Source organism: Triticum dicoccoides, chromosome 5B (assembly GCF_002162155.2).
Source record: "Triticum dicoccoides isolate Atlit2015 ecotype Zavitan chromosome 5B, WEW_v2.0, whole genome shotgun sequence".
Lineage (NCBI taxonomy): Eukaryota > Viridiplantae > Streptophyta > Magnoliopsida > Poales > Poaceae > Triticum > Triticum dicoccoides.
This window is the reverse complement of record NC_041389.1, coordinates 220,123,516-220,142,701: the sequence shown is the minus strand read 5'-3', so window position 1 is coordinate 220,142,701 and position 19,186 is coordinate 220,123,516. Positions and strand designations below refer to the sequence as shown.

Sequence of the window (19,186 nt, the reverse complement as noted above, 5' to 3'; positions counted from 1 at the left end):
TATTATATAATTTAAACATTACCCACGAATGAATATTCATATGAATTTTTAAATTTAAATTATGAATATTTATTTTTACGAACATTGAACTATAAAAATGTGCACATAATTATGGACATGTTTGTATGATTAGAAAATACTTTGGAATTGTAATGTTAAAATACTTGATTTGTTATTAATTATCCAAAAAAATTGGAATTCATGAATATTATTTTAAATATATGAATATTTTTAAAATAATACGTGAACAATTATGAAACGTAAGTTATTTAGTTTATGTGTATAATATTTATACAACATGAATAATTGAACGTTATTTTTATTACTGAGATTATAATTTACATACCTTTTAAAAAGTTCTAAAAAACAGGTGCAAATGGGCCGCATCCGCATTCATCACAGTCCATTTCAGCTCCACAAGCATGTTTGTTCCGCTACATTAAGTGTATTTATCCATTTTGTGACACCACTAAATTATTTTTTATCCATCTTGTTGCAAAATTAAAAAGGCCACACGCACTCCGCTCTGCCTTCCCGTCATTGACAGCAGGGCCGATGCCACATTGGCATGCCAACTCAGCATTGTTTCGTATCCAAACATGATTTGCACCGTATTTGCACGCCCGAGCCAAGTTTTTGCACTAGTTCAATGTATGCCACGAGTTCTAGCACCAAAGTGATCGTTTGCGGCAAGTTCAAGCACCACCGGTGTAATTGACTCAAAATATAAATGAACGAAGTTTGTCACAAGTTTTTCAGAAATTCCAATTCCACCAAGAAACCAAACAATTTGCTGTCCGTGTGAACACGCTGACCACGGGACGTGAGAAACGAGTCCACCCTTTTTTCTCCCTTCCTTGTCAGTATCCGTCGGCTTCGCTTTGACTGTGAGCGAATGTTGCGTTGGGATCACACCGACGGGTCATCCCGCCGCTGAGGCTGCTCGTGGCTGTAGGCTGCCCACGCCGCTGCTGAGGTCACCACCGGGGCCGGGCGTTCTGTACTGGCACCCTCACCTCTGCGCTCGGGCTGCAAGGGGTAGCTCGCTCCGGCTCCGAAGCTGTAAATCAGAGGAGGCGCCGGCGTTCTCGGCGCCCCCGACGTCGAGCCGCCGGTGCTCGGCCGCAGGAACCTGGCGTAGTGGGAATAAGCCTGCCCTCCCAACAGAGCCTGCGACTCCAGCAGCGCCTCGGGCCGCTGCGGCGGTGGCATCGCTAATGCCGGTGCATGAGGAGGCTGCTGCGGCGGTGGCATCGCTAATGCCGGTGCATGAGGAGGCTGCTGCGGCGGCGGGATGGTGGCCGACTCGGGGAAGTTGAGCTTGGCGCGGCTGCCGCGGAATCCGAGGGCGGCGGCGTCGTAGGCACGCGCGGCGGCCTCGGCGTCGTCGAAGGTCCCGAGCCACACACGCGCCGCCTTGTGCGGGTCACGGATCTCCGCCGCCCACTTCCCCCACGGCCGCTGCCGCACGCCCCTGTACCGCTTCCTCGGCGTGCCCCCGGAGCCACCAGACTCGGCGGAGGACGGCGAAGGAAGCTCCTCGTCGCCGGCTGCCGCCCCGTGCGGCGAGTAGGATGCCGCGGGCGCTGCCGTGTAATCTGCGCGCCAGTCAAATAAACAGAGGAGATAAGGGAAAGAATGCCATGACAAGACTAAGAAATTTCTGTATTTGCATGACCAGGAAAGGACACAACGAGTCCTACCCACTGTATTTTTCTTTCTATGTTGCTCTGCTTTCCTGCCCACTTGCTCTGTTTCGCTGGAAGATGCGAAACCATGATGCCGAAATGAATCAGCCTAAGTTTTTTATTTTTTGAACACGAATCAGCCTAGGTTTGCCAATGTAGTATGAATGGAACAGTGGGAAAACGATGATGCGGATTTCCTTTCATACTGTTGGCGGCTCCTAAGATTTCAAACCCTTTTTAATTGGACATATCGAGCACATGCAAGAAGAAGAAGAAGACCAACATGCTTATTGCTTCTCCTGCCTTGTGCCCTGTTGTAGGTGCCGAGGAACACGTGTCTGACGCGGCACGCATGCTCGCACGCACATCTACCCAATCATCCATGATAGCAGTAGTTTACAAATCTTAATTTGATTTCTCTCTCCCTCTAAGATGTACGTAGTTGTTTTGCTATCTAATAACATGGGGTTGCTGAGCTCCCGAATAGAAAAATGATCGAGTCGTTTAACTTGTTTAAAGTCTAATGATACTAAGTATTACGTATCGTTTTATGCGTGTTGCACGATGCTTGTGCATGGAGATGCATGGTCGTTGTCAAGCGTACTACGTACCGGCAAGGAAGGAAGAGGCCGCCGACGGCGCTCCGCCGTCTCCGTCTCCACCTCCGTACGACGTCGACCACCACGCCTCCTCCGTGAAGGCCTCGTGCTCGGCGGGTCTCTTGGTCGAAGACGCCATGACACCCTCGCCCACGCCGCCGGCGACGACCTGAGCTAGCGCCGATACCATGGCCGACATCTCCTGCGCCTGTCTGCGCCCCCACATCGTCGTATTGAGAGGCGGCGGGGACAGTGCATGCTCCTCCCGTCCATCTCCCCCGTCGTCGTCGCCGGCGGCCAGCCGCCGCCGGTGCTCTCCAGGGTCCGCCACCTCGGCGCCGCAGCACATCAACTCACCGACTCTCGCCCACAACAAATGCCTGGCGTGGCTACTGGCTAGCTAGCTACGTGACAGGCGACCTTTTCACAAATGCTTCAACTCCTCAGCGACGGACAACTATATATAGAGGGGGATGGGAAGAAATTCAGGTGTACGTGCTGGCTTGGCTAGCTTAAGCAGCAAGATATGCTCACTTCGTGCGTGCGTGCGTTTAATTAGCTAGGTGTTGTAATCGTGGATATAGATTTAGTTCCGCTATCGGAACAGTGATCTACATCGATCTGATCTACCCACGATCCCACATACAACGCATTTGTATCACCAACATTGCTTGTTTCATCTAGATCTACTAGGTGACAATGTATCTGGCGCATGTGTGTGTTTATGGACGTGTGCAAATTCTGTTCCTACTTGTGCTGCCATGTCTCTTTTCTTATTGTGTCGGCAGCTTTTGTGTGTACACACACGGATCACTTAATTTACTCGCTTCATCTCGGAACAAATTTGCTTCAGGGACAATCTCTCTCTATATATATGAATTACCTTTTGGTATCTCATAGTTTAAAGATAGCCCCTTGATTTTTTTTATTTCAGTTTTTCATAGGTTGAACTAGTGTCCAAAGTACCTTGCAATAAATAATGTGTTTGATCATGTTAAGAGCATCTACAGCCGGGCACGCCAAACCCTCCTCAAACGCCCGGGCGGGCCGCCTGGTCACTAACCGGTCATCAAATTTCGACCCAGCCGGGCGCCTCAAACGCCCGGGCTGACCGGCACCCCTCATATCCAGCCTAAATAGGGTGGATATGGGGCGCCCGGGCGCGCTCGTCATGTCGGGCTGATGTCGGGAACTCACGCGGAATCGCCCCGCGGTCCGAAGCTCGTCTCCTCTGTCAGACCGATGTCGCCGCGTGGCGCCGCTCCGGCGGGCCGTGTAGTGCCTAGCCTGACTATTTAAGCCAGCCACCGGCACCGAAACCCTACCCCTCCACATTTCCCTCCGCTCGTCCGTCACTGCCGCCAATTTCCACTCCCCCTCCGCCACACTAGTAGCTATGCCCCCACGCCGCCGGATAAGGGGCCACCCATTTCTATCGTCGGAGCGCCGGCTGCAGCTCCTTGAGCAGATCCGGGCAAGGCACGAAGCCCGGATCACCGCGGGGCTACCTCCGGATGCAGTGGATCCAGAGGAGGAGGGGAAGGTGAAAGGATCGAGAAGAGCTGTCTAGAGGGGGGGGGGATTAGACACTCAACACACGAAGTTGGCAGTTTTTAAGTTTTTCAAGTTTGGGTGGAGTTTAAGCATAAGTTTAACCATTCACAATACAAATCAAGAAAGCATGCAAAGAGTATATGAGCAGCGGAAAGTAAAACATGCAACTTGCAAGAAAGTAAAGGGATGGGATTGGAGTATGCAAACGCAATTGGAGACACAGATGTTTTTGTCGTGGTTCCTATAGGTGGTGCTATCGTACATCCACGTTGATGGAGACTTCAACCCAACAAGGGTAACGGCTGTGCGAGTCCACGGAGGGCTCCACCCACGAAGGGTCCACGAAGAAGCAACCTTGTCTATCCCACCATGGCTATCGCCCATGAGGGACTTGCCTCACTAGGGTAGATCTTTAGGAAGTAGGCGATCTCCTTGCCCTTACAAACTCCTTGGTTCACTCCACAATCTTGTCGGAGGCTCCCAAGTGACACCTAACCAATCTAGGAGACACCACTCTCCAAAAGGTAATAGATGGTGTGTTTGATGATGAGCCACTTGCTCTTGTGCTTCAAATGATAGTCTCCCAACACTCAACTCACTGTCATAGAATTGGATTTGGTGGAAAGATGATTTGAGTGGAAATCAACTTGGGGAAGGCTAGAGATCAAGATTCATATGTTGGATTGGAATACCTTGGTCTCAACACATGAGTAGGTGACTCTCTCTTAGAAAAGAGGTCATGAAAATGTAGGCACGATCTGATGGCTTCCCTCATGAATGAGGAGAGGGTGGAGGGGTATATATAGCCTCCACACAAAATCTAACCGTTACACACATTATACCAAACTCGGTTGGACCAAATCAGAAAACTGGGTTGGACCAATTCAGTACATATGTGACCGTTAGGCAATTTTGGTGGGACCGATATGATCAACTTGGTGGGACCGATGTGCAAGGGTTAGGGTAAAACCTCATATTGGTTTGACCGATTACACAACTCAGTGGGACCGATTTGGTAATAAGCAAAACAGAGAGTTGGTCAGGCAAACTCGGTGTGACCGATTACATCTTCTTGGGTGAGACCAAAAATATTGCAATACACAACAGAGAGTTTGCAAGCCCATCTCGGTGAGACCGAGATCCCATCGGTGTGACCGAACTGATTAGGGTTTCTGGCAGTGGCTATGTCAAATGAACTCGGTGGCGCCGTATGGATCAAATCGGTGGGGCTGAGTTTGACTTTTGGTTTTGGACATATGTGGATATGAGGAAGTGGTTGAGGACTTTTGGAGCATATCACTAAGCATTTTGAGCAAGCAAGCTATTAAGCAACACCTTATCCCCTTTTAACAGTATTGGCTTTCCTATAGACTCAATGTGATCTTGGATCACTAAAATAGAAATGTAGTCTCCTGAGCTTTGAGCTTGAGCCAATCCTTTGTCCTTCGCTTCTTAAGGGGTTCCACATCCTTTTGTCCATGACACTCCACTGTTGAACTTATCTGAAATATATTAGATGAAAGCATTAGTCCAACAAGAGATATGTTGACATTAATTACCAAAATCACCCTGGGAGCACTTGTGCTTTCAATCTCCCCCTTTTTGGTAATTGATGACAACATACATCAAAGATTTACAATGAGATATAGAGAAAAGCAAGTAAAGCTTTGGAAAGACATGTAACATGCATAGGCTCCACCTACATGTATGCAATCATATAAATATAGAACATAAGATCATGTGAGTGCATAAACATGACAGAGTAAGCAATGAGTTACATGTATCTTGGCTATATGCATCAGAGCAAATGATGTGAACATGGGAAATGTACCTTCATGCTTATGAATCCTTCTTGCAAACAATATGTACATCAGCAAGAGATCTTCATGCACATGAGTGTGATTCATATACTTACCTTGTGGTCTTGAACCGGCTTTGGAAGAGATGAACCTGAGTAAACAAGGTTAGACAACACAGAAAACATCTACTAAGCAGAGCAATAGCAGTAAACCACAAGAGTACCAAGATTTGGGATGACATGTGTAGAGTGAGTACTTAGGTACTCTATTTGAGTGTAGACATGTCCCCAAAGGTAAAAATATGCAATGAATTTCAAGATTTCCTTCCCTTAGATGTCTTGCTCCACGTGAATCTTATAATGGATATTGGGAGAAGATGGGGAATAGAAAATCAGAGCAAAGCAAACACAAAAACAATATGAACATGTCTTTCCCCTCTAAAGACATGTAACTTCTCTCCTCTTTGAATACCAAGCAACTGGGGTCTCTCTCTCCCCCTGTTGCTCTCCCCCCTGTTGGAGTGATTTAGCTTTGATGTGAACTCTCTCTCCCCATTTGACATCAATTTCCAAGAAGGGTCTTCTGGAGTGTGAGTCAAAATAGGTTTGGTCCTTGAGTCACAGAGCAAAGCAGCACATAGAATATGATGCTGGTAGAGGATAAGAATCATCGAGTGGAGCTGGAACAAAATGTGCAGAATGCAAGTGACAGAGTGATTTCTCAGCATTGAAATCGGATGCACCGAGTTGATTCCTTCGGTGGCACTGAGAAGTTTCGGTTTGACCGAAAGAGGAAGTCGGTTTGTCCGAGTTCATCTCAGAGAAAATGCACTAGTCAGCTCAGCTCACTAAGCAAATAAGATCTCACAAGGATTTTCAGGGAATTAACTTAAGGATTTGCAATGAATTAGGTGTAGAGAAATGCAGAACAGAAATAAAAGAGAATAAGTCTAGATGAAGTTTTTTTGAAAGAGAAACAAATATGCATGAGACAAAATGCAATAACAAGGAGAAATATAGAGAACTTCATCTAGAATAGGTCGGCGAAAAAGTCACCTATGTTAGAGTATATTGACTTAGGAGTCAACTGAGGACACTTGATCATAGGTCATACTCATCGTTTAAGCTCAAAATGGGATTGCCGTTTTTCGTTTAAGCATCTTGATGTATTCACATCTTGTTTGCCGACACTCTAGGCAGGGCACACACCATTGATCTTGGCCTCCTGAACCTACCGACCATGGACCTAACGCATCTTGAACAGCCTTTCACCACGGAGGAGGTGGAGAAGATTGTGAAGAGCATGCCCATGGACAAGGCGCCGGGTCCAAACGGCTTCACGGGACGGTTCTTTGCATCCTGCTGGCCTATAATCAAAGACGACCTAATGAGGGCACTACATGCTTTCCACCAAGGTGACATGAGGGGTCTGCATGCAATCAACAAGGCGATCGTGGCCCTACTTCCCAAGAAGGATGGAGTAGTGGATATTCGGGACTTTCGGCCAGTGAGCCTGGTTCATAGTGCGATCAAGATCTTTGACAAGACTCTAGCTACACGACTTGCTGCGGATCTTCCTTCCATTGTAGGAAACCACTAGAGCGCCTTCATGCAGGGACGATCCATCCACGACAACTTCATGCTCGTCCAATGCACGACACGAAGGCTCCACGCCCTGCGGGCCCCGGCCATTATGCTCAAGCTTGACATATCAAAGGCGTTTGACTTGGTGCAATGGCCCTTCCTACTAGAAGTGCTACGCAAGGGCGGATTTGGTGAGCGATGGATCTTGTGGATTTGTGGAATGCTGGCAAGCACATCAACAAGAATCATGGTCAATGGTACGCCAGGACAGCCAATCTGCAACACTGTGGGCTTGAGGCAAGGTGCCCCACTATCCCCAATGTTGTTCATCCTTATCATGGAGCCCCTGCACCGCATGTTTGAGCTCGCGACCGCTAGGGGACTGCTCGCTCCGCTGGCAAGAACAGGGCTGCATCATCGCCTCTCGATGTTTGCCGATGACGTAATGATCTTCCTCAAGACAAATGAGCGGATTTGAACACGTGCGCATCACTTCTTACTCTATTTGGAGAGGCATCAGGCCTCCGCATCAACCTTGCCAAGAGCGCGGTCTATCCTATACGATGCTCTGCCGAGACCATGGAAATAGTGGAGCGAACACTTGGGTGCCCGAGGGGTGCCTTCCCATGCAAGTATCTTGGGTTGCTGCTCACGCTGAGGAAGCAGTCCCATGTACAATTATCAGGCCTTGTGGATCAACTCACGGCGGCATTGCCAAAGTGGAAAGCAACAAATATGCCAAAGAGTGGAAGAATGCTTCTTGTTCAATCAGTGCTATGTGCGATTCCGCTACATGCGATGATGGCGCTCGACCTCCCGCAGAAGACAATCTCAGCAATGAACAGAATCTGCCGCAGTTTCCTTTGGTGCGCGGAGGCAAACTCGTCTGGCGGCAGCTGCGCGGTCGCCTGGGAATCAGTATGCGCCCCCAAGTGGGCGGGTGGGCTAGGCATTCCCAACCTAGGATGGATGAACAAAGCTGTGCAAGCAAGGTGGCCTTGGTTACAACGATCAGACGCAACACGACCATGGGCAAAATTTGACATCGTTGTTGTAAGGGCATATTTATCCCCAAGATGTTTTGGTGATTGATGACAATGCTTTTGCGGACTAATCATGTGTGTTAAGTTCTTTCAGAGATTCATCCATTGGCACGAGACGATTACCTCCCCTCGGTGTTTTATTCAAGACGGTGTAGCTCATTCGTTTCTCTGTTGGTGGACTAGTTTTGTAGGAGTCACGTACTATCAAGAGGGGATCCGCTTTGGTAAGGCTAGGGTGGAATCAACACGTACACATCCGTTTCACACCCGATGTTTTCCTTCCGCTTCATTGGAGCTGCCTTTCCGTCCGTGCCTGCCATGTCCTGTCCCAGCGGTAGTACCGCGGTCCTCGGTGGTAGTACCGCCGAAGCTCGTCAAGCGGTAGTACCGCTCCCCAGCGGTAGTACCGCTCCCAGAGCGGTAGTACCGCTTGTGGTCTTCGGCCGTAGTACCGCAGTGGTTCCGGGCTACTACCGCCTTGACTCGAGACCGATGTTTTTCGTGTCGGGTTTTACGGTACTAGGAGCGGCAGTAGTGGCGGTAGTACCGCTCCAAGCGGTAGTACCGCTCTTACTCCCGCGGTAGTACCGCTCTGGGGCCAGGACCCTGCCTTCCTCGTCAGCGCGGCAGTACCGCTGGGTGGGAGCGGTAGTACCGCTCTTCAGCGGTAGTACCGCCCTGCCCAAGCGGTAGTACCGCTCTGTGCATGGCTGTTCAGTGGGGTAACGGTTGGATTGTTTCCCCCACTATATAAAGGTGTCTTCTTCCCCAAAGTTGACCTACCTCTTTCCCCTAAAGCTCCATTGTTGCTCCAAGCTCCATTTTCGCCCGATCTCTCTCCCTAGCCAATCAAACTTGTTGATTTGCTCGGGATTGGTTGAGAAGGCCCCGATCTACACTTCCACCAAGAGAAATTTGATTCCCTCTCTTATCCCTAGCGAGTCTTGTTACTCTTGGGTGTTTGAGCACCCTAGACGGTTGAGGTCACCTCGAAGCCATACTCCATTGTGGTGAAGCTTCATGGTGTTGTTGGGAGCCTCCAATTGTTGTGGAGATTGCCCCAACCTTGTTTGTAAAGGTTCGGTCGCCGCCTTCAAGGGCACCAATAGTGGAATCACGGCATCTCGCATTGTGTGAGGGCGTGAGGAGAATACGGTGGCCCTAGTGGCTTCTTGGGGAGCATTGTGCCTCCACACCGCTCTAACGGAGACATACTTGCCCTTAAAAGGAAGGAACTTCGGTAACACATCCTCGTCTCCACCGGCTCCACTCTTGGTTATTTCGTGCCTTTACTTTTGCAAGCCTACTTGTGTTGTATCCCTTGCTTGGTTATGTGCTAGTTGTTATTGCATCATATAGGTTGCTCACGTAGTTGCATATCTAGACAACCTATTTTGTTGCAAAGTTTAAATTGGTAAAGAAAAGCTTAAAAATTGTTAGTTGCCTATTCACCCCCCCCCTCTAGTCAACCATATCGATCCTTTCAATTGGTATCAGAGCCTCATCTCTTTATTAAGGACTTTGCCGTCCGAAGAGTATGGTTGACACCACAGACGGTGCGGAGGAGCACTCCGGTGTGAATCCTGTCTCGTCTACGGCCGATGGGGGAACCTCCGTCTCTCGTGAGGAATTCAATGTGGCTCTAGACACATTGAAAGACTCCATGACGACCAAGGTTGAAAGCATGCTTACTAAATTTCTTGAAGGGCTTAAACTGTCCACCTCGCCGATGAAAGTGGGTGATCCCACTAACAAGGTGACGGATGCTACCTCCGACAAGGGGGAAGCTAACAGTGAAAAGAGTCCTTCTACTAGTGGTAGAATTGACACCGGCATCTTTGCCCATGTGGAACCCCCAATTTATGGAGGACCGATTCCCTCTACTCATTTGAATCATGCCGGTCCTCCTCCTAAGTATGAGAAAAATGAAGATTTTGATTCTTGGGTTTATCGCTTCAAGTGTCATTTAAAACATGTGAATACTAACCTTTGGAGAATCATTGAAGAAGGTTTCTATCCTCATGACCCAAGCAACTTCACCCTTCAGGAAGCCGTGGATAATCAATTCAATGAGAGTGCTCTCTTCATCATCCAAGATGCAATCCTTCCCGAAGATCTCCCTCATCTTTGACCTCATGCCATGGCTAAAGACGCATGGAAATGTGTTGTGTCTCTCTATCGAGGAAGTGCTAGCATTCAACGCTCCAACTATGAAGTGGTGCAAGATGAAGCCGATGAGTTTGCAATGAAAGAAGATGAAGAACCTCGTGAGCTCTTTCGAAGAGTGACCAAACTCGCGGTCTCACTCCGAGATCATGGAAGCAAGGACACGGATGACAATTGGATCAAGCGCAAGTTCCTCAAGGCCATGATGCCCTACAACAAGGCCATGTCCTCCATCATCCGTCAAAGACCGGACTTCCACTCCATGACCTCAAGTGAAGTGTTGGATGAGTTCGTTGCAATGAGCATCTTGGACAAGACCACCGACAATGCGGTACTCCGTTCTCAAAGGGCAAAGAAGCCCAACCTAGCTTTGAAGGCCAAGGTTATTATGGAAGAAGAGGAAGAAGTGGAAGATGAGGAGAGCAACCCCGAAGACACCAAATATGATTATCATGAGCACATGGCTCTTGCTTCAAGACAATTTTGGAGCAAGAAGAATACAAGACCCAACTTCAACAAGAATAACTCAAGTGGCGTCAAGGGCAAGCAACGAGTTAGAACTTGCTTCAACTGTGGCAATGTGAGATAGTTCGTTGCGGATTGTCCTTACGAGAAGCGGGAAGACAATGGTGGCAAGTTCATCCGAAAAGACAAAGCCAAGTCCTTCCCCAACAAGAACAACTTCGCCAAGAAGACTCCCACTCATGGGTTGGTGGTTCAAGAAGAATACCAAGAGGATGACGATGATGATGAGAATGGAGAAGCAATGGCCATGGCATCCGTTGCCATTGCTACTACTCCCTGGGTGTCTCTCTTTGATTCACCCAACGAGAACATCACCGCCAAGTGCCTCATGGCTAAAGCTTCAAACAAGGTAACCCCCAACATCACAACCACCATCATTACTAATCCCTCCTTGGAGGATTGCATTGATGAACATGATGGGCCTAATGATGAAGTGAATGAATTGGAGTCTTTTATGAGTAAGCTCAAGGGAAAGTCCAAGAAGCACTTTGTTGCTCTCTTGGAACAACTTGGTGAGGCCAATGACATGATCGAGGCTCACGAAGAAACCATCTCTAAGATGGAAGGTCATAGTCGTGACTATGCCAATGAGATATCGGATCTCTCTAATGCTCTTGAGGAAGAGCGTGTGCATCGTTTGACTTTTGAGGAGTCACACAATGATGACCATGCTAAGTTAAAGAAAGATCTTGATCATGCTCTTGTTGTGTCTCGTGTGCTAACTTCCGAGAAGGCTAAACTTGGGGTTAATCATGCTAGACTCAAAGAGGAGTTTGAGATACTTGACAAGGCCCACAAGGTCTTGAAGGGTGCTCACGCTAACCTCAAGGAGTCTCATGCTCAACTCCAAGTTAAGCTAACCAAGGAAAAGGCCACCTTCCCTCATATGGTATTAATTGATAATGCATGTGCTACTAACCCGTGTTGTGAGCATGTGCACCTTGTGGAGGAGAATGCCAAGTTGAAGGATCAACTTGAGAAAGGGCTTGTGTCTTGCATTCAAGGTGAGAAGAACCTCAACAACCTTTTGAGAAATCAAAAGGAAGTTGTGGCCAAGGAAGGAATTGGGTTTGCACCCAAGTCCAAGAGCAAGAAGAAGAACGACAAGGCCAAACGTCCTCCTCCTCTCAAGCAAACCTTTGTGAAAGAGGGAGAGGGTGCTCCTAATGAGAAGAAGAAAAAAGTGAAGGGAGTTGATGTCCAAAAGGGCAAAAGCATTTCCTCCAACAAAGTCGGCGACTTTAACCCATCATATGTGTTGTGCCGTGCTAGTGATGGACATGTTTATGCTAAATTTATGGGTTCTCCTTATGAGTACATTGAATGGTCTATTTGGGTTCCTAAGACCCTTGTTACTAACATCAAAGGACCCATTACTAAATGGGTACCTAAAACCAAGCATTGATCTCTTGTAGGTGTTTGCTTCCGGTGGGGGATCATGGTTGCTCGATAGTGGAGCAACAAATCATATGACTGGGAGCAAGGACTTGGTGGTGGACATACAAAAGATTCCATCTATGCCCACCAATGTCGAGTGGGGTGATGCCTCACATTCTAAGGTATTGGGTCTCGGCAAGGTTGTCATTTCTCATGATCTAACGATCGAGAAAGTCATGCTTGTTGAGTCCCTTGCATACAATTTGCTTTCCGTTCGTCAACTTGCACTCATGGGTTTTGCTACTTTCTTTGACATTGATACCGTGGCCCTCTTGTGGAGCAAGACTCTTAAAGTAGCCTTTGTTGGGCATGTCGAGAACGGTCTCTATGTGATTAACTTTTCGGAGCGACCCACTAAGACCGCGACATGCCTAATGGCTAAAGTTGACGTGGGATGGCTTTGGCATCACCGTTTCGCCCATGTCAATATGAGATCTTTGCAAAGTCTTCTCAAGGGGGACCATGTCCGTGGACTAACAAATGTTAGTTTTGCCAAATATCGTGCTTGCAGTGCTTGTATTGAAGGAAAGCTTCATGAGAAGGCTCACCCTCCCACGACCATCATCTACTCGAAGAGACCCTTGGAGCTCCTTCACATGGATCTCTTTGGGCCTCCATCTTTTGATAGTCTTGGAGGTAGAAAGTATTGCTTGGTGATTGTGGATGATTATTCAACATACACTTGGGTATACTTCTTCAAGAGGAAGAGTGAGACTCAACAAACAGTCATCGACTTTGCAAATGAAGCTCAACGTCAACATAATGCAAAGATCTTGACAATCAGAAGTGACAATGGCACCGAGTTCAAGAACTACACCTTGGATGAGTTTCTTAGTGATGAGGGGATCAAGCACCAATATGCTGCTCCATATACCCCTCAACAAAATGGTGTTGTGGAGAGGAAGAACCGGACGTTGATGGATGCGGCAAGGACCATGATGGCGGAGTTCAAGTCTCCATACAACTTTTGGGCCGAAGCCATCAACACCGCATGTCATGCATCCAATCGGCTCTATCTCCACAAAGGCTTGAACAAGACTCCTTATGAGATACTCACGGGCAACAAGCCCAACCTCAAGTAGTTCCAGGTGTTCGGTTTGGAGCAAAGTGGTACTTGTGATGTAGGTGATGAAATTCCTCCCCAAGCCATAAGAAGAATGGGTATTGGTCATATTCTACCCATTGAGGAACCCCTTGTGGCCAAAGGAGAAGGACAATGCTCTACTCAAGTGGAGCCATCACCTCCCCAAGACCCACACGCTTCCGAAGAACAAAGTGAAGGCCCTCAACCTCGTGAACAAGACCAAGGGCAAGATCAATCTCAATATGGTGGCGAACCTCTAAAAGATGCCCAAGGTCAAGTTCTCCCCCTCGAGCAAGTTCAAGATCATGAGCAAGCTCAAGATCAAGAACAAGCTCAAGACGGTGCTCAAGATAATCAAGTTAACCCTCCTCCTTCCACATTCGAGGAGGAATTGGAGCGTCGTGCCGTGAAGATTGCTTCCAAGCTCACCACCCAAGGCCATCTCATGGAAAATGTGGTTGGAAGCCTAAGAAAGGGGGTAAGCACTCGTAGACAATTAGCAAACTATTGTAAACATCACACGTTTGTCTCTTGTGTTGAACCCCAAAAGGTCTATGAGGCGCTCGAAGACTCGGATTGGCTCATTGCCATGCATGAAGAACTCAACAACTTCGAGTACAACAAGGTGTGGAGATTGGTGCCAAGGCCATCGGGGGACCACAACGTCATTGGAACCAAGTGGATTTTCAAGAACAAGCAAGATGCTCATGGGAACATCGTTCGCAACAAGGCAAGATTGGTAGCACAAGGCTACTCCCAAGTCGAGGGTATCGACTATGGTCAAACCTTTGCTCCCGTTGCTCGTCTTGAATCCATACGTTTGTTGATTGCTTATGCTTCCCATCACAACTTTAAGTTGCAACAAATGGATGTGAAAAGTGCTTTTCTTAATGGTCCTATTAATGAGTTGGTCTATGTCAAGCAACCCCCCCGGGTTCGAGGATCCCTCCTTCCCGGATCATGTGTATCAACTCGATAAGGCACTCTATGGCCTTAAACAAGCCCCACGTGCGTGGTATGACCACCTTACTGAGTTGTTACAAGATCATGGATTTGAGGTGGGGCTAATCGATCCCACTCTTTTTACTAAGAAGGTCAAAGGGGAGTTGTTTGTATGCCAACTATATGTTGATGATATTATCTTTGGTTCACCTAACAAAGCTTTCAATGAGGAATTTGACGCTCTCATGACCTCCAAGTTCAAGATGTCTTCGATGGGAGAGTTGAAGTTCTTCCTTGGTTTTGATATCAAACAAAGAAGAGAAGGAACCTTCATCAACCAAGCCAAATACACTCAAGACATGCTAAAAAGATTCAAGCTAAGTGATGTCAAGCCGGCTACTACACCAATGCCCACCAAGTGTCAACTTGACATTGATCCCAATGGTAAAGCGGTGGATCAAAAGGTATATCGCTCCATGATTGGCTCCTTACTTTACCTTTGTGCATCTAGACCGGATATCATGTTGAGTGTGGGGATGTGTGCACGGTTTCAAGCCGCACCGAAGGAAAGTCACTATGTGGCGGTCAAGCGAATCTTCCGATATTTGGCTCATACCCCAAACTTTGGCTTATGGTACCCAAGAGGGGCAAACTTCAAGCTTGAAGGATTTATGGATTCCGATTGGGCGGGAGACAAAGTGGATAGGAAGTCCACTTCCGGAGGGTGCCAGTTTCTTGGGTGCTCTTTGGTGAGTTGGTCTTCCAAGAAGCAAAGTTGTGTGTCTCTCTCGTCCACCGAAGCGGAATATGTGGCGGCCGGTAGTTGTTGTGCACAACTCTTATGGATGAGGGAAACTTTAAAGGAATACGGTGTCATTTGTGACAAAGTGCCTCTTTGGTGTGACAACGAAAGTGCCATCAAGATCTCTCTCAACCCGGTGCAACACTTCAAGACGAAGCATATTGAGATTCAGTATCATTTCATCCGGGATCACATTAGGTGAGGGGAGATCGAGCTCAAGTATGTCAACACTCATGATAACTTGCAGATATTTTCACGAAGCCCTTGGATGAAGCAAGATTTCGCGAGTTAAGGCATGAGCTAAATATCATTGATTCGAGCAATGTTACTTGAACCCTTGCACACCCCACCTCACTCAACTTGTTGTCTAGTTTAGATGTAGGCATGGACATAGGGGGAGTTTTGTTCTCTCAATGAACTCTCCCTCCCCCCATTATGCATAAAACGATCAACTCTTTCACATTAGCCATTTTTGATGGTACTTGTGCTTCAAAGACGAGTTTTGGTCATGGGCCCAAGGATAATTCTTCGCGGTGCCATACCAATTGACTCAAACATAGGTGGCTCCAGCCACCGCCCTCTCTTGAGAGAGGCCAGAGCTTGCTGTGCTTTCTTGTGGTTGTTTTGAATAAGTGGGTTCTGGACCGGTGTCAGTGTGTTTGTGGTCGTGTTGGTTTTTCCTCTTTCTTGGCTGTGTTTGTCGTTCCTTTTGAGCTTTTGCCGTGTGTCTGGAGGCCTTTCGGTTGCTGAGCGGTACTACCGCTGGTGGTGAGCGGTACTACCGCTCTAAGCGGTACTACCGCCCTCCAGCACGGTACTACCGCTACGAGGCGGGGCAGGGGGTTATATCGGGGGCAGGGGAGTTTTCTTCTCCCCCATACCCATTCGCTCGCCCCCTCGCTCTTTCGTCTCTCCAGCAACCGGCGCCGCGGGAGGGCTCCGGCGGATCTCCCTCTCCGGGGCGTTTCTCTCCATTTCCTTCGGTGGAGACGATCCCCACCTTGTCCTCTTGCCATGGATGCCGGTATTGCCCCCGTTCCCTCTCTCTTCTTGTCTAGATTTCCAATCTAGCATCTTAGGGGCAATAGTGGTTGCATCTCTAGATTTTTGGCCAAATCTAGGCTTGAGTAGGATGGAGAAGGCATCTAGGCAGTTTGGATTGGTGATTGGTAGGAATATTTTTGAATTTGGTAGGACGGTAGTGCCGAATCTGACCACGGCAGTAGGAAACTGTTGTTTCCCCGTCTCGAGCAGTACTACCACTTGGAGCGGTACTACCGCTCTCTGTGGAGTGGTACTACCGCTTGGAACGGTACTGCCGCTCACAGGTCGCGGTACTACCGCCCTCTACCAGTTTCCACCATACTCTTACCTCTCAGTGATCCTTTTGCTCGTGTTTTGTGGCTTATGCTCGTTCTTTCTGGTTGTTTGCGTGTTCTTGTGTGTGGTTCCAGGTGATGAGCTTCCTGAGCATCAGGCTCGGCGTATCAACCCCAGTCGTGCCACGTCCAAGCGTTACCGCACAATTGAGTCTGCACGAGGTTCCTCAAGTGCTCCACCTCCACCTCAACTCCAAAAGAAGTCTGGTGTCAAGCTGAAGCCCTCTGGCAAAACCGTGCCAGAAATGCAACCCAAGGAGTTTTGGGCAAGGTGTCGCTGCAACCCCTATGAGGCAGACCAAGATCCCACTTTGGTCACCGTCCGTTCTGGAACAGGTTTCAGTTTGCCATCTTCTTTGATGTCCTCAAAGCCAAGAAGAACCTTTTTGTCAACGTGCACTCCATCGACACCGACCATATGGAGAAGAATCCTGAATACTTTGGTGAAGCTCTTCAGATGTGCACTCAACTGAACATCCTTGGGGTCATGTAATTCAACAAGGATTATGATGCTGATATTGTGGCCCAATTCTATACCATGGTGCATCTCGGGACTGATGAGGACAGGACACTGACTTGGATGACCAATGGCAAGTTGCTTTCAGTCAAGTGGAAAGCATTCATGGAGTTGATTGGGGTGGAAGATCAAGGACTTGAGTCTCCCGTCGGCTTTCGCCCACACCGCAACACCACCTCAACTCACAAGCAAGCTCTATGGCCCTACTGCACTTTGAAGATCAACCCTGAGACGAAGAAGGAAACGTATGAGCTGCCTGCCTTTCTGGATATCCTTCACCGTGTCTTCCGAGAGACTCTTTTCCCTCGTATCGGGAATCTGGATATGGTCCATTCTTATCTCGTGGACATGCTTCTCTTCTGCCAGCGTCAGAAGGAACAGAACACCGGAGAGTCCCTGGATATCTCTCATGTTATGTGGTCTGAGATGTTATCTGCTATCTCCGAGCGCAAGTGCCCGATTTATGGTCCGTTCATCATGCTGCTTATTGAGAAGGCCTGGGCTCGTGTCTATCCCAAGGTGATGTTGGAGACTGGAGAGCTGGTTTCTCACGACATCAAGCGTCTGAGGAAGAAGGACAACTGGGGCACTCAGGTCCCTAAATCTGGAGTTCCTTTGTCTGCTACTGCCATGGAGACCGAGGAGGAGACTGGGACTGAGGCTGAGGATGATGATGATGACTACGTGCCTTCTGAGGCAGAGCCCTCTTGGGCAAAGAAGCTCAAGCTCAAGATGAAGAAGCTGTTCTGCATGGAGTCTCACGGTCAGTACTTGACTCATGTGGCTGAGAAGAAGGCCCGAGGTCGCCACAAGGATCTCATACGTCAGTTGGGTGCCACAGTTAACACTGGATCTGAGGACCATCTTACTGAGGAGGAGGAGTGGATTCAGCAGCACTGCTCGTGGACCGATTCTGATGCCGAGCACTTCCCGACCGACGACGGTGGCACAGATGATCCCGCTGAGATATGATGTTTGTGTCCCTCTATTGCTATCATCTGGAGCCGTAGCAACACTCCCTCTCCTTTTTGGTGTCTTGATGCCAAAGGGGGAGAGAGTTTAGGGATTTGTGCTTTGTGTCTTCCGTCTTCTGTGTTTGTGTTTTCCTCGCAGTTTGCTTTGTTTGGTTTGTGTCAGTGAGACCTAAGTTCCAGTCATATGGTGTGAGACATATGCTACCTTATCTTTCAAGTATCATTATCTATGTCACTATCTAGCTTATGAGTTGCATGCTTATCCTGTTATCTATGCTACTCTCATATACCCTGCTTAGGTGGTTGGTCTCTAAAATGTAGGGGGAGCGTTGATCCTAGTATGTGTGCCGTGCAGTCCAAAGCACTTATCTAGATAGCACACATCTAGGGGGAACCCATCTACATTTTAGGACGGTGGGGTTTTTGCGCTTGTCCTATATCTCTCATGTTTGTGCAAATCCCGTATTGTCATCAATCCACCAAAAAGGGGGAGATTGTCAGGGCATATTTATCCCCAAGATGTTTTGGTGATTGATGGCAATGCTTTTGCAGACTAATCGTGTGCGTTAAGTTCTTTCAGAGATTCATCCATTGGCTTGAGACGATTACCTCCCCTCGGTGTTTTATTCAAGACGGTGTAGCTCCTTCGTTTCTCTGTTGGTGGACTAGTTTCATAGGAGTCACCGTACTATCAAGAGGGGATCCGCTTTGGTAAGGCTAGGGTGGAATCAACACGTACACATCCGTTTCACACCCGATGTTTTCCTTCCGCTTCATTGGAGCTGCCTTTTCCTCCGTGCCTGCCCCGTCCTGTCCCAGCGGTAGTACCGCAGTCCTCAGCGGTAGTACCGCCGAAGCTCGTCAAGCGGTAGTACCGCTCCCCGAGCGGTAGTACCGCTTCCCAGCGGTAGTACCGCTCCCAGAGCGGTAGTATCGCTTGTGGTCTTCGGCCGTAGTACCGCAGTGGTTCCGGGATACTACCGCCTCGACTCGAGACCGATGTTTTTCGTGTCGGGTTTTACGATACTAGGAGCGGCAGTAGTGGCGGTAGTACCGCTCCAAGCGGTAGTACCGCTCAGGGGCCAGGACCCTGC

The 19,186-nt window shown here is 48.4% G+C and overlaps 1 pseudogene; it reads right to left on the bottom strand.

Moving 5' to 3' along the window:
- Positions 1–592: 592 nt before the first annotated feature.
- On the bottom strand, positions 593–2,701 carry LOC119308124 (annotated as a pseudogene).
- Positions 2,702–19,186: the final 16,485 nt, after the last annotated feature.